The sequence below is a fragment of the Enoplosus armatus genome, chromosome 3, assembly GCF_043641665.1.
Source record: "Enoplosus armatus isolate fEnoArm2 chromosome 3, fEnoArm2.hap1, whole genome shotgun sequence".
In the NCBI taxonomy this organism is placed as follows: domain Eukaryota; kingdom Metazoa; phylum Chordata; class Actinopteri; order Centrarchiformes; family Enoplosidae; genus Enoplosus; species Enoplosus armatus.
Window position 1 is genome coordinate 22215217 of NC_092182.1, and position 17034 is coordinate 22232250.

The 17034-nt window shown below is 39.3% G+C and overlaps 1 non-coding gene across 1 annotated transcript; it reads right to left on the minus strand.

The window, feature by feature from the left end:
- Positions 1-14535: 14535 nt before the first annotated feature.
- On the minus strand, positions 14536-14607 carry trnap-agg (transfer RNA proline (anticodon AGG)). Its single transcript has one exon. It is a non-coding gene; the product is annotated as a tRNA-Pro (tRNA).
- Between the last annotated feature and the right edge of the window lie 2427 nt (positions 14608-17034).

The window sequence follows — 17034 nt, forward strand, 5'->3', positions numbered from 1 at the left end:
ACGGTTGTAACATGTTACAGTGACACTGTGTTACATTGGCCAAAAGTAAGTTTCATACCATATAGAAAGACATATAAATGGAACCCAGTGGCTTTCTGGAACTGTGTCAAAAATACATACAAAATCTATTTTTGTCCGCCATTGGTCGACTATTTCAGTTTCCCCTTCCGCTATCTGCATGTTACTGTTTTGTAAGGGCACTGTTGCTGCATCCTGGTTTAAAGAAATACAAACAAGGCAGAGAATTTTTCCCCTATCCCAGAGTGATAATGGGTTGAGCCAGACCTTCCTCCGAAGTGTGGAGATAGGTCTGGCTATGCGAGACTATGGTCTTTTAAACCCCAACCCCACCTGCCAGTGGCCCAGTCATTAAGCTCCAGCTGTGCAGCCAAACATTGTTCAAACGCACTGAACTTTATTTTCAATTCTAGAGGAGATCCCAACTTGCTTGAATATAGCTTCAATGAAAAGCTGGAACAAATGGATATATAACATACATATGATACTGTCATATGGAAAACAACTTCCAGCCTTTCATGGGGAAAGCAAATGTAATTTTTTCTTTAAATCTTAACCCTTTCATGCATAAATTATGACAGCCTCAGTCAGGACTTTTTTCCTTAGTGTTTTTATTTCTCTTTAGGCATGAAAAAAAACAAAAATAAATGAACTTAATTTTTTTCAAACATTCATTTTTCAAACTTCTTCACATGTCCACTCATGTTTGGTGGACAGCATGCGTTTGAGTTTTCAACTGAAGAAATATATATTTAACACACCAATGACTAAAATGGAAATTTTAACAATTGTATTACTCCTTAGTTGTTACTTGATGTTACCAAATTTTATTTACCTGCAAGGGTCTCCTACTATATAAGGATCGGCAAGGTATTCCTGAGCTGCTCAGCGTTTCTGGCCTTCCGTTGGCCGTCTTGGTTTTGAGACATTTGTGTTGCACTTACAACGGCTGGCCAGTGGGTGGCAGTGTATGGGATGACGCACTAGCGTCCACTGTGGTGATTGATGTGCAACTATACCATTAAAACCCATGCATATACAAGAAAACAGCTTTTGAACAGCTGTCCACTGTAGTGACCACTATGCGTGAAAGGGTTAAAATCATTATATTTGGTTTAACAGATTTTTTTTAAACATGGAAATAATCTTTACATTTACCTCTGTCCTTAACGTTCCCTTTAATCAAGATGTAAAAATCGCTTGCGTATAAAACATAGCATATGTAATGCTCTCGGGAGAAGCTCTTCCTTGTCAGTTGTTCATCAGAGCCTCAGTTAGAGCTTTCACTGTGAGCCTGGATGTAATGGAAAAAAGCTGCAGCTGTTCTGCTGTAGATATAGATCTTGATTGACCCTGAAAAGTTCTGACTGTGTCATCAAAGCGTCACTCGCCCTGACACCACTGACATCAAGTCGCTCATCAAACACATCACCTCAACCTCTCTGAGCAGCACGCTGTGACAGCTCGATGCTTTCCATCTCACCCCCTCTGTTCTCCATCTCTCTCCCTCCCCCTTTGATTTGGCCAATTTTACTTTGAGTGATGATGTTTTATATCAATCAATCTCTCTGTCTCTATATCAGGGACCCTCTATTCAATCTGTGTCATGATCTCCAGCCCTTTGATTCGCTGTGGGCATGGTTAAGTAATTGAAAAAAAAAAAAAAGGGTGGGTGGGTGTTGAGATTCAGAGCCTCAGACAGATCAAACTAAGAAGGCAAGGCAAGGCTGACAGCTCTGGGCTGCTGTATAAAAGGAGCAGTGAGGCTGCAAGAAGATGCTAATTCTCCCCTTTTCAAAGCAGAGATCCTTCTCTGGGCGATGACCCTCCTCCTTTGGGTAATCTAGTTCGGCTGAGTGCATTTAATAAAACCCACAATGGTCCACAACCTAATGATCACTATGCAAAATACTTGGTTAAATATGTAAAGAAGAAAGTTTATTATTCATCATATGACAGGAAACAAACCTCATACCTCATTTTGATGAATTTGGATCAAATGTTTTGTATTCGTTAAGGATTTTTTTTTACCAAGGTTACCACTAACTATTACACTTGCTAATTACTGAGTACTTTTGTCACTCCCTCTGCACATTTCTGGACCTGTTCATAATGTCATAGCCTCTTATCATTTCCTACTGGGAAGAGGTGAACATGTCCTAATCGCCTTTCTCTACACACCCGAGCTCCCATCACCCCTCTGAGGGCAGCCAGCATGAGGGTTAATCCCTCTGCAGCTAATGAGGGCAGAAAGAATCAAGTCTGGGCCCTGACTTCTGCACATATTCCCCTTGGTTTCTCCAATTCTCCTCCTTACTGCCTCACTGTCAGGAACATAATGACCTAAAATGCCCCCAAAATATGCAGGGGCTGAAAGCTGCAGGAAATGAATGAACTTGAGAGTGAGGCCAGCCGCAGTGGTACATTTTATGGACGGCGAAATTTGCAACAAAGTCAGGGAGAGACGTGGCCTGCAAATTTACATGCTAATTAGAAGCACATGAAACCGAGCTTTTGTCTTTACACAAAAGATCCCACATTATCCACAATTACCTCACAATGAAACAAAAACACAATTGGAATCCTTTCAAAGTAATGACATAACCCATAATGACTATCATTAAAAATTATAGACATACATGAGTGTTTAAGGTTGGCGGCTAGTCGCTCTGTTCTTGCAGCATTTAGTGAAACAAAGCCGCGGTTCTTTTCCTTTTGGTCAAGCTGGGAAATAAATCATCGAGCAAGTCGCGGTGCTGGTGATTTTGCAGTGGATTTTCAGAGTGACTGAGATTCCTCCTTTGTATTGTCTGACTGTCAGCCAGACTCATCTCACCCGCTGCGTCCACCAACTGTTAGCCATTGATAAGGTAACACTTTTATTTTCTGCTTATCGTACCGTCACAGGGTGCACAAAGTCAGCCTTCCATTAACTGTCAATGGAGCAGCTTCAGAGAGAGTCGATCAATGGCATCACAGATTACTGTCTGAGCACAGTTTAGTATGTCCTCTGCTTTTACATTTCCCTTGACCCACGAGAACAGCTGTAGATTTCAGGTAGAGGTGTTTGTTTTTTGATCTGACTGGGTGTGCGTGGTCTTTTATACGTTCACTACATACACAATAGTTGGATTTATTTGATTGGCCAATGTAGCACCTTTATGGATGACGTTGCGTTGTTTCACGCAGTGCTACTGTTGGTCTTAGGCGCCTCATTTGGTTTGCTAGCAAGTTATCCAGAATTAATATTCCTATGCAGCTAGCCACAGTAGTTAATCCAGGTTGATAATTTCTTTGTTTACTTCTGGTCGATCTGTTCTGTGTTTACTTTTGACATTTTAAGATGGGCAGGATTTCCATGTTTACTATTCGCAAGCGCTCATGTCATCGGACAGCTCAAGATGGCGTTGTGATTGAAAGGTTGGTCGGCTGAGTGTTAAACATACTGTGGAATGAGAATATAGCAGCATATCCATTAAATATTGGAGGATAGAATAGAATAAACTTTATTTTCCAGCCGAAGCAGGAAAATTGTCTTTGGTCTCACCAAGGAAAATACAAACACAAGCATGTCCGCAAGGTTAAAGCATCACATTAATAGAACAAAGATCTCTCAGCTGTACAGTCAGTGCATTCAGACTCATATTTAAGTTTACGGTAGTTTGTTGACCACATTAATTGCATTTGGGACAAAAGAACCCTTGAAGATCTTTTTCTTTGCCAGGGGTTTTCTATAGCATTGCCCTGAGGGGAGCAACTGATTGATGATTGACAGGGCTTTCCTGTGTACAGCTGTACTGTAGAGGTCATCTAATGGCTTTTGTTGGCAGCCTACTATCTTCCCTGGTGTCTTATCAATCCCGGTCAGCTTGTTTCTATTGACTAAAGTCATGTGCTCATACCTGACAGAGATATTAAAAACAAGTATGCTCTCCATCAAGCTGACATACACTTTTTACAAAAACGACTGACCCCACTTCACTTTCCTAATTAAAAACTATCTCTGACTTGCTTCCTTACATATAAAATCAACTTTGTCTGTGAAACTCAATTTGTCATATAGTTTTAGTTAGTTTTCCTGGTAAACTCTCAGAGTTGTATGAATAATGATTATGAGCAGCAAAGGTGGAAGCAGCACGACATTGTTATATGGCAGGCAAAGTGAGAGCTGGGTGGATGGCTGGCTGTACAAGATGTGTGACTTTGACAGTGGAGATTGGAGTTTGCATCCTGTCTCGTACTAACAATCACTGTTTTTTATTAACCTTAGTGTTGGTTGCCTAACTATGAACATGACCTAATATAGAGGTAGCACTTTTGAATCATTTGAATCGAGGGTCTGCGGACAGAGGGTGTTGTATGCTGTACAGACTGTAAAACTCCTTCAGGCAAATAGTTTTTTTGTGATATTGGGCGATATAATGAAATATAAATTGACATGACCTCTTGTCACTGTTGAACGTTAAACATGAGTTTCTGGCTGCAGGTTTGATATTTGCACACAGGAAGTCAGAACTGTTCTGTAAACTGGGGATGGACCAAATACAGTGATTTTGGATTTATTTTAATTCAGCTGGAGAAAGTTTTGAGACATCCAACATTTCTAAGGCGACAAAAAAGCCCCTAAAGCTGCCTGTTTTTTAAAGGGACATAAATCTGTGTGTCATCTGCATAACAATGATAATGTATGTGTTTGCAGATGATATTTCCTCGTGGAAGCGGAAAAAGGTTTGACTGCTTGATTAGGACAATTTTAACAATTCTTAAGCAGTATCCCTGATGCCACCCCATTTTTTCAAGGTAAAATTGTAGGTGGCTTTTTTTGATGGTCCAACCTAAAGCTGTGCAATAAGCTCAGGATGAGCAGTATTGGGTGAAAATGAATGTGTCTAGGTATGTTAAAACCGTGATAAACTGACAATCTGCCCACAGTGTCTCCCTGTGTTTTTGCAGGAATAGGCTCCAACCCCATGCAGCCCTGAAAAGAATCAGACTGTCAGGAAACGCAGAGATTAAAGAAAAACTCCTATTGGGCCAAATGTTGAATTGTTGTTGTGATAGACCACACAAATCAAAGCCTGGAGATGAAAGTGCAGCTAGTTCTAAGAAAACAGAGCTTGACAGTGCCTCGTTTCAGTGTCTGTTTTTATACGCTGTTCTACATCTTTTTCCAAATGAGATGAGAAAATGCATTCATGCCTCCATCAAATACCTAGAGGGGCTAGTATTTACTTCCGTACAGGTTTCTGAACAGAGGCATGACTAAAGAGTATGTATTGTACCGTTTAGACAATACTGTTTTCCCACACAGATTTACTGCTCAGGCAGCCAGTACACAGGTCACCACTGTTTCAGCACTATTGGTTACACAGTCACAACCTCCCAGTGTGACCGAGACAGGCAGACGAGGCTGCACAGCGAGGGTGAGGCTGAAAGAGAGAGGGGAGGGAGGGTGAGAGACAGAGAGATAGAGTCGGAGAGATGGTGACTTTAGGGGTTTTGGGTACCGTAAATCCTCACTTTCCCCAAAGGGCAACTTGTTGCGCAGCAGTGAGCAGTAGAAAAGAACTTGAATTCAGGTCTAATAGGCAAAAAGTAATTTTTACTGTCCCTATCAAATAAATGAATTTAAAAAACATAAATGGAAAATATACAGTATATACAAAACCTGTAATACCAAAGTTGTTAGAACCATGACAAAACAAAAACAAATGTTCAAATGACGTCTTGAAGGAGTCATTTATTCCAGCCTATTATTCCTGAGCATATTTACACACTTTATGGCTGACTAAAGTAACGTAACTACCCGTCACACACCGGGAAAGAGTACTAATACCCTTTGAAAATACTATATATGATGTTTCTGGATTAATACTACTGCTGCATTAATGTGTATGTTGCATTTTACTGCTGCAGATGTTTAAGGTTGTGCTAATTTGAACTACTTTATATATTGTTGAGTAGTTTATCTACAGCAATGTATCACATTCTATAAGATCATCATATGTTTCATTACATTTAATACATTTCCTCAGATGGGCAATTTGTGGAAAAAGGTTGTCACATCTGGACAGTTTGAAAAGAAAATTGTGTTCAATCCAAAATGAGATTCATATTAGTGTTTACTTGATGACCACAAACAGTAAAGACAAAAAATCTTTGGCTGTTAGAATAAAACCATTTTGACAGACTACATTATCTTGATGATATTGAACAGTCAATTTTAGACCATGATTTATTTCCAAAACTGCTAAAACATTTTTTTCCAAATTGAACTGTTTAGTTTGTATGCTTCATCTCTGTGTCGGCTTTCTCTCCTCTTACAATTCCTGAGAGCAGAGCGTCGAAATGAAGGAGAGCTGATCTCTTTTGTGGTCTCTCGGCTCCTGACTCCCTCTGCCCTCTCCTTTTAGCCTTCCCTAACCTCCCCCGCCCAGCGTCTTGAATCTTCCACAGCTGCATGCATAAGTTGATCCACACAGTGAGCGCAGTGCTATCCCCCTCCCCATACCTTGAAAAAACCTAGTGGGAGAGAGGACGCCAAGTTAACCTTTAATGAGCTTTTTAAGCCAGAAAGCGGTCACTGCAATAGATTAACCAGAACAGATAGAAATCGAATGAGACTTGTTAGAGTCCACATCAAGTCCTGTATCTGAGATCAGGGAACATTTAATATCACAGACGCAGGAAGAAGGATTTCCTGTAAGAGGGAGTTCTCATCATCAGGCAAGACTGAGATTATTATCATTCTGTTGCATACAACATCCGTACAATAAAATACCACGTAATTACACACTGTGACACGAGGCAAAAAAGCAGTCTAATTAAACAATATATATATATATAGGCAGCAACACACACACACACACACACACACACACACACACACAATGATTTGCTACATCACTTTTGTAATCTATCCTGTATAAACTATTAGAGTGGAAATGCAAAACTAAAAATGAGGTTAAGGTGGTTAAGTCAATGCCTGCTGGCAAAACAACACTCACGTTTCTTCTTCAGCTCTTGTATGATTTAAAAACAATCGAGTGAACATACCGTAGGTTGTGGCTTAGTGGTTTTATCTGGTGTGGATGAAGTGACCTTTTGGTCTCATCCAGATTTACTGTAACTATCCTTTGGGAGTTTCTAGAGAGGATAAACTACAACATCTTTGTAATCTTGCACATGACATTTTCTGGGCATTCGTCGGGATCTGGCTTTAAGCAGAGAGCCAAAGCAACAAGGTGATTTCACCCATGATGAAGTCACAGAATGAAGTGTTTTTTATCACGGCTCAACATTGATCTGCTCTATGAACTGATACACGCAGCAATTCCCAAGAGACTGGCAGGGCTTGGAAACCAATCATCTGGTGCTCCCTCGACACCTCTGCTTTTCCTCTTGAGTAATCACACATGTCACAATCTGGATCGCTAGCTTTTAGATTTGTTGCAGCAGAGCCAGCTTCAGCTGCGCGTCACACTTTGGATGATGTCCCAAAACTGCTGTATTCATCTGATGATTGCAGAAGAGAATTACTTGCCAAGTACAGTTAATATCCAATTAACCTGATTGCTGAACCCAAATCCCTTCTCCCATAGGCCGTTACTGTTCATAATGCCCCCCAATTAAAACACAATATTTGGGGCCTTTGCCTCGTTACATGCCAATTACTCTTTGTTAGAGCACATAGCTCCTATTTGCTTATTCAGGATGGCAGCATATGAATGGCTGCTTGAAATTCTGCTGAAACAGAGGACTCTTTGATGTGTGGTAATGAGTTACTGTTGGGATCCACTAACAAACCTTGGGGTTAATCACTACACATTCTTTCCTTCAACTGTCTGGATACATCAGTGAAAGCAAACATACAGTTTTCTGTAGAATAAACTATATAAACTCTGGCAGATATTTGATTGTATTTAAACATTTGGCCCATGAAGATTTCATTTTTGTGGACACTGCAAGATTGTGGTTTTACAGACTTCATCAAGTCTTTGCTTCTTTTTCTCATCCAACTCGTCTAAGCATGTGTGCGTTATAAACTAAAAGGTCATTATAAAGTATGAGTTATAACCAGAAGGTAATCAGAAGGTAATTCATGCTGAAGACAAGTCCATCTGGCTATAAAATGGGATTAACCACTGATTACAATGACAAATGGGGGGGGGGGGGGGGGGGCATACTCCTACTCCTACTGATACAGAAAGAAGATATATTTGATTTCCTTTCTTTAAATTGTAAGAAACACGGTTAGGTTCAAGCACTACATATTTTTAATCCTAGTTTGTTCTAAGTATCTGCAATGGAAAATTACTTGACAAGACTAAAGCTCCATTCCGACAGGATTAACATTTCAGGGGAAGGTGGGGAATTAAATATTCCCCAGGCTCCTCTGTAATTTAACTAACCCTTCCTGATGGAATTTTTACCATCAGAAAATTACATGATATGTTATGTAATAGACACGGATATTCCAAAAAGCCAAAAAGACAGAGCCAAAGCCTCCCCAGGGGGGCATGGAAGAGTTGAAGGGGAGCCGCGGAGGAAGAGACTCCATCTCTGAGTCAGATCGCATGTTGATATCATTCAGCGTGGCTTACACTTCCTGAGGATATTTTTATCTGCACTTCAGCACTTGCCTGAGAATCATCACATTTTCAAGTTTTCTTCAGTATCAAAGTAATCCAGTCATAGTTGTCTGTACTTCCATGAGTACATGCAAGTACCTACTAGTATTCTCTGGCATTACAACAACCCTTCATGGGTTCTGTCGTCATACTGGTTCCCGAATAGGCCTACATGTGAACATGTTAACATGTCAGATTAGCAAAAACATTTTTGACTTACTCCACTTTCACACAAAAGTCAAATTTCACACTGAGCAGATAAAAGAACGAACAGCTCTTCATGTGGAAGATAACTCAGAAACTTGTCTTGTTTCTGCAGTGGAGGTACGGACGGGATTAAAATGATTGACCAGCACAGGTAATGCTAAAACCACGCCACCTCCACTAGAGAAACAAATCCAGTCAGAATCAGGCTCAAGAGTCTACAGCCATGCTAGCAGCTCTGTGAGGGGAGCTAAATGCTAACTTTAGCATTTGGGTGAAATTAACAGGGTCACCATCTTAGTCTTGCTAATTAGCAGTAAAGTGCAGCTGAGGCTGTTGGGAATTACATTTGTTTTGCAATATTTGGTCAGAAACCAAATACTGCAAACCAAACTTTGACCTGAGAATGGTGCTAGATGAGAAGTTAGATGATAACTGAAATCATTCATCCTCTGGGCACCATGAATGTCAACCAGACTTCATCACAATCAGGCTAATAGTTGAGACATTTCATTATAAACCAAAAATGTCAACCTCTTGGTGGCACTATATGAAAAGTGAGGGGATCACCAAAGTCAGTAGGCTTCATCCTCTCAGGACCATGAATGTTCGCACTAAAATTTCATGGTAATCCATCAAATAGTTGTTGAGATATTTCCGCCAACCAAAGAACTGCTAACGTGGCTAAAAAAAGAAAGAAAACATAAAAAGAGGAAGCTGGAAAGACAGTCCAAGAAAAGACTGCTTCTTTGTCTGACTGGTGGGTTCAGCCTAAGGTTAAACACAAAAGGCTTTTTCTGGACGTGTGTTTGTTCTAATGTCATCTCAGATCTGGGAAAAAAATCTTCACTTATTGAGAACTCTGCAGGAAAACTGTTTGTACTGGGAGAGTTTGGCTGGTAGCATGTTTCCTTTTCTTGTGTTATGACTGTGAAACCTTTGTGACAGGACGTCTACGCCAAAGAAGGTTGAAAGGTCGCTCATGCCAATAACTGACAAAGTGAAGTTTGTTTGTAATGCCAGTTGTCCTGACACATTACTTGGATGAACTGGGGCGCATTTCAAATGAGGAGTTCTAATTTACTGTCTCCAAAACAAGGTTCTAGTTTGTATATATATATTTGTATTCAACAGGAAACAGCATTACCAAGTGCAATGAGTGATGTTGTGCTTCCCACGTTGTTTTGGAAGACATTTGTTCATATGAAACAGGTGCTTCCTTTCGAACGAAAATAAATCAAGTCAAACAAAAAGACTTGTGTTTGTGTTCTAGCTTGCGTGTATAAAAAACAACAACTGCGCTTTTTGATTTTTCTCCAGTCTCTATTTCAGGAAAAAAATGTTGTGCCATACAGAAAAATAAGTCTTAACACATAAAATGACACAAAACTATTCCTGCGATCATTTATCTTTAATATGGAAATTCAGATTGGTCTGAAAATTCAATTATTATTATAATCAATATTTATTCATTCACAGATACAGTCCTCCAAACACGGTGTTCCACCAGGCCAAAAGTTAAAACAAATAAGCCTTATTTACCATGATTTATTCAATGGACATAATTTAAAGTCACATGTTTATATTTTGCTCTTACGCTATTATCAAAATATGACATGTGGCTTTAACAGGTGTAAGGAGTACTTTTATTCCAGAAACTGAAGCGTACACTGTAGTGTAGAGGCAAAAGGCCACACTGAGACTGACTCTGAAGCTTCAGGCAGCGTTCAAGCCAAGACCAGCAAAAGTTATATCCTCACACAGCCAGAGAGTCTATTTATCTTATGTGCTCAAATTCACCTTGGTCGGATACATGCTGGACCAATCAGTGATCTATGTGTTTAGCATTGAGATTAAAAGCCTGAAACCTTGTTAACAACTTTTAAAACTATGTGTTGAAGATATAAAGTGCAGGATGATTTAACGACTGCGTGGCCCATATAATTCACTCCTCAAATTTAACCAGAAACTGACTGAATTTGACTTTTCCAGAACGGCCAGCATGTTTTTCCAGTTTGTAATTCAGAAACAGAAACCAATAAGAGCTCAGTGAGCCGTGCATTCATCCAATCAAGTCTGGGTTTATTTTGACATCCGATTGAAGGAGAGAACTGTCTATTATCAATTGCACAACCTACTTAAAAGTAAGGATATTGACCATTCACTAAATCCCTCCCCCAAACAGCGATCATCCAATCATAGCCTAGCAATCGTAACTACGCTGACCAGGCTTTCTAAACATCTTGAAGCAGTGTGCATGGGGCAAAAGTGTAAGGAATGGATTAAATGGTGGTCTGCACTAACGCAAACTGCAATCGTTAGCATGTTTGTCTAACTGGCTTACTACCTGCAGGAGGTTACTTCCAAAACCAAGGTACATTTCATCACCTCACTGTCTTAATGTGTGTGATTACAGGCTATATTAGAAGAGAGTCCTGTTCACGATCCACCGTGTAGTATTTCCTCACCATCACAGCCGGTTCTGGATGCTATTAGAGGGTAATGTTAGTGGCTCTGTGCTGCTAAATATTGGATTTGCAGAAGTTTGCAACACCAGCAAACGTTGCCTGAGATAGCGTTATGTTCACAAAACACATTGGTTCAGCCCATCCTCAGACTCTTTCCACTCGTAATGTGAAAGTGAAAACATACTAAGGCCGACAGTCTTTCGTTATCATACTTAATATTAATATTAATTATACATAATATTAGGACTCACTGCAAGGATAATCAACTGAAGAGGATGCTGACTTTTTGCTTGGGACATGCAGCTTCAGCCTCAGTCTCAGTCTCATAGCACAATGTCATGTATGTAGCATATTTTCCTTTTACAGGATTTTTGTTTTTAAAATTAGTCAGCTAGTAACATTAAAAAGTCAGCCGGAGACAGCATTTTCCACCAGCTCACTAAGCTAATGTTAGCTTAACTGGCTCGCTAGTAAGATGATTAAATCTGCCAGTGACAGTTATCATTTCAGACGGCAACATCATTGGTTGCCGTGAAGATGAAATGATTAGTCGATTAATCGCAATTTTTAAAAAGTAATTTTCTAAGCATCTTCTTAAATGTGACACTTTGCTGCTTTCCTTTGCATTACAGTGAACTGACTATCTTTGGGTTTTGGACTGCTGGTCAGCTTTTTTCACTATTTTCTGACAATTTAAAATCATTAATCGAGAAGATAATAAGCAGATTAATCGCTGGCTGGAAATGAGAAGCCTGCTTTTATCCACCTCTGTCTGAAATCATTGTATCAAAAATACTAAATACTTTTGAGTAGTACAACTGTCACCATTATCATTGTAAACTCAATGTGTCATGTGAGAATGGGAAGTCGGCTCGACGGGTGCAGTTACTAAGAGGAGTGGGTTGAGCAGTTAACGGCCAATTGAGACATCTACTGTTTTTATTTCTGAAATGTATGGGTGTAAGAGGGTGATTCATCTGATGTGACCAACGGCAACATGTTGAAATCAAGATTGACTTTTATTTCTTTGTAACACTGAAAGTGAAACGCTATTGTACGACCAGGTTATTACACAATCTATTGGTGTAAGTCCTTCAGAAGCGATGAGGGGGGCTGAGGAAGGTGGGGGTTCAGGGCCGTGTAAACCCAAAAGACTTCAAAGTCAAAACACACATGTTTTCACTTGCTTTCCTTTATCACCTTACAATATGAAGACTGTGGGTTTTAAAACAAACCCCTCCCCGGGTTGGGGCCTTTCTGTGTGGACTTTGCATGTTCTCCCACAGTGCAAAGCGTGAACATTAGATGTCATGAAAACTCTACTGTTCATATAGACAGATAAACACGATCACACATAAGATGTAGAGTCTACATCTTATGTGTGATCGTGTTTATCTGTCAATATGTTTGTTGGCCCTGACATAGACTGTCAACATGCTTCTCTCTAAGTGTGTACTGGGATAAGCTCCAGCAAATCAACCCTGAAGAGGAAAAGTAGTTTAGCCAAATGAGTGATTGAGGAATGGCTTCCCTTTTCCATTTAAGACAAGCTGTGAAAATAAAGACACCCCTCTTCCAGAGAAGACGAGATCAAGTAACTTAAGAAATGTGTGCCAGGGAATCTCACACTTTCTCATGGTTCTTCGAAACAGGGAGCATAGCTGGGGTTATTATGAACTTTACAAGCATGCCGTGTCAAGCTGTACTCTTGTGCACATTATGTGCTTCTCAAGTTGTCTTTGATGTTTTAGAATTATTTTTTTCCAATAAAAAGGAGCACGGTCATCACATGAAACAAAAAGTGACGTGGATATATATTTGTAACCTGATGTATTGTTCACTCTTTAATGCATATGGTGAACAGTATTCTGCCATATACTGTGTGTTGTTGTTGTTGTTGAGGTGACTCTGTGCCAAAATGTGAATACATAACCAAAATCTGACCAACAATGCATGAAAATATTTTTATGCAGAGGGTATATCCAAATGCTACCAACATGCTATGAAGTCTGCCGAAGTAGTAAAAATAGTTTAGTGAATTGTGCCCTCTGGTGGTTATTGAGAGGAATGAGCACACTGGACAGAAGTACAAAAGTATTACTTGAAATGAATGATCCTTCTCATAGTGCTATACTATTACATAAGTTATATCATTGCATTATTATTATTAAGGGTTTAAAGATTTTAATGTTGTAGCTGGTAAGGGTGGGACTAGTTTTAACTACTTTATATAGTGCTGATTAATACAATCCATGATAATGCATCATATTTTAAATGCAGAAAATGTTTTTATTAAAAAGAAATATTTATCTGCAGAGTAAAAGCTAAAGCTGTTAAGTAAATGTGTAAAAAGTATTAAGTAAAAAGTACAACATATTTCCCTCTAAAATGTATGAAAATACTTCAGTAAAGTACTAGTAGCCTACCTCAAAAAAGTAGTTAAGTACCCTTGAGTAACTGTACTTATTTACTTTCCACCACAACATTCGAGAAGCTGGAAACAGCGAATGTTTTGCATTTTTTCTTGATAAACGACTTAATTTATTATCAGATTTGTCATTAATTGAATAAACCATTAATCGACTAATAGGAACCAGTCTCATTTGTTTACAGTTATTTATGCACCAAATTGCCTATTTTAGGCATGTTTTGGATGTATTTTAAAGTTTTAACTTTAATTTATAGTGGTTTCTCTTGATGTAAAGTACGTTGAGCTGCATTATGTGAATGAAAGGTGCTATATAAATGAAGTTTAATATTACCATTTTACTTGTGTACTTAATAAGTACCGCTTAACAGGCAGCGTGAAATCAGTGGGTGCAGTCAGCATAAAACCCATGTTGTGCAACTTAACACTGAACAAACCCTGCAGAGGTATTTTATAGTGGAGTTACAAAGTTTTGAAATGTACCAAATCTGTTAGGTTGAATTCTGGGGAAATGTGTGTAAAATGATGTACAAGATATCTTCAGTGTTTTCATTTGATGGAAAAGTGCAGGTCTTGGGTTACAATATTTCAATCAGTGTAAATATCATCACCAGCTACTTAAAATATAAAACGGGAAACCTGGACGTTATGTGGTTAATTATCATTTTACAGATTTACTTCTGTAGCTGTTTCTTCTGTTTGTTTTGTCTCAGCGTATAAGTGCATTGAAAGTTATACCTTGTATGTGTAAGCATACTTGAAAATTACGTCATTGAAAAACTATAGTGGGCTCGTCCGGGATTTGAACCCGGGACCTCTCGCACCCTAAGCGAGAATCATACCCCTAGACCAACGAGCCACGTGACTTTCCGCCCTATTCAGACAAAACTTGAACAAACAGTCAAGAGCGTTTGATTTCTGCGTGCAAAGTGGATAAATTGTCTGTTTTGTGTCCAACAAACGTTTTTCGTTTGAAGTTACAGCCGCACAATGAAGCTAAATCGTGAATATCTCTCATTAGAGCCGACTGTGTGTGAACTGCACAGAGAAAACAGAGAAATTCAAACCGTCCAACATGTTGTGAAAGAAAGAAACGGTCGCTTCAATACAAAGACAGTGTTACTCGGTTACCTTGGTTGTCTCACATTGCAGCTGTTGTCAATGTTTAGCCAGTTCAGTGGGTGAACTGTTTTTCTTTTCTCCTAAAACAAACAAAACACAGTGAAACGCGGACGACATGATTACACCAAATATCTCTTCAAATGTATCATGAATCTACGCTTTGTGGCGGTGCTCAACGTTCAAGGCCTCATACTTACTTAAAATATGTATTACTTCGATGGCTATATCTTAATTAACGGTGGGACCCGACACATTTCTTTTCTTTCTGTTTTTTCTTCTCTCAACTTTATTGATAACTGTCAAACTCAAACAACAGTAACATATAAACAAGATTAACGAAAAAAAAAGAGGAAACGGAAAAGTGCCAGGGAATTAAAAGTTTAATAACAAATACTCACAAATGGATAAAAATTAATTTAAAAAATCATCTTTGTCCACTGAGTTGTGCTTATAGTCCACGGACCATGCTTATTGTGCCTGTTTGTGAAAATTAGCTGGTGTAATAGGTGCAAATGGTCCGAGCTGGGGGCGCCCTGCACACAGTGTTCATTGCGGTCGATGCCTTGCATTATATAGATCAGTGGATGCAACTTAAACACAATGCAGGAAGTAGAGCAGCTTTAAATGATTGTAAATGACTGATGGCCATGTGTGACGCCTGATGGCTGTGAAGTTCAGGGGTAGGAAAGCAGGTCACATGTTGATGCCTGATGTCAGTAATGCACATTCCTGACTGCTGCTGCCATAAATTAGCTGCTCTAGTTGGCTGTCCTGTCAGATTACATTTCCTGTACACATGTACGAGAAGATTTCCTTCCTGTCATATCAGAGCCATGTGAGAAAACACATCGTTACTGGCAATGCAGATCAGAGCTGGTATATTTGCAGCTTTACAATGAACCCAAAGGTCTGTTAACATCTAGATAAACATATTAAAATTTTGTGATTCATGTTTTTGGATGTAAAAATAAAGATAGATGTCTGAAACCACAGTAAGAGAGCGCTCACAGATTAGTTATCAGTTTTGCTGCCTGATACGTGAATCCTTTCATCATCCAAATAGACAATCTTTGATTTGAATGGCACAATCAGACAGTTTCCATTCTCACATGTTTTAGTGTTGCCATTTGCTTTCATTAGACTTGACTTTCCTATAATTATTTTTCCCATTCAGAAGCTTTTTTGTGTGTGTGCATGCGTGTGTGCTTTCGTGACTGTATAAAGGTAAGAGTGTGTGAGCATTACTGTGTTACTGAAACTACAAGTAAAAACTGCTTTTTTTTTGTTGCAAACAATACATACTTTTTATTATCAGAAGCTGCATCAGACTCAATAAATTAAAAGTTCAATATGAAAGAAAGTTGAAGACAACAAAGTAATGTTCAAACACCACAGAACGACAAGGGACAATGTATGAACAGCATCTACCAAAACATAAACATAAAAATCGTGTTTTTTATGTATCTATTAAAGTCCAGTACAATGACCACTGAGCCTTGAGACCTGTTGGGCTTGGTTGCTGGGTGACAGGATGTGTTTTGCCGATTCTTTATACATAGAGATGTAGAAGAACTATAGAGGACGACGCCCCCAGTGGCTTTCAGTCGATGTGTTTGTGTGTCTGGCAGATGGCAGCCTCAGTTCAGACACCCAAAGCAGGAGGGGTTGGCACATATTTCACAAGGATCCGAAGATGCGAGGATATACACTGGAAAGTGCAAGAAAAAAAAAGGAAACATAAATATTCATCTGACCTAAAAGATGTTTTTGTACCACCCAAGGGCCAGCTTTTCAGTTTCATGAAATACTGCTAATATTGATAATGGGATCCGTATCTGTATCCGTCTCAGTACAGCAACAAGGGTGCCGTCTGTGTCTAATGAGCTTTAATGGTCCCCAAAGACTATTTGCACAGCTTTTTCACAGGCCTCTTGTCTGGCATTATCATTCCAGAGCCACTTTATGGTTCAGTCGTTGCAGGATGTGCATAATACAATGTGTAAACAGTGGACTCATGAGTGAGTCTGCGTCTGTTGTCAAAGTCTTTGATCTCTGAGGTCTGAGAGAGAGTGTGTGCCTGAGTAATAAAACTGTGGATTTAACATCATCTCTACGAGCCTGTGTGGGACTGTTTCCTGGATGAATTTGACAAAAGCCAAATGTT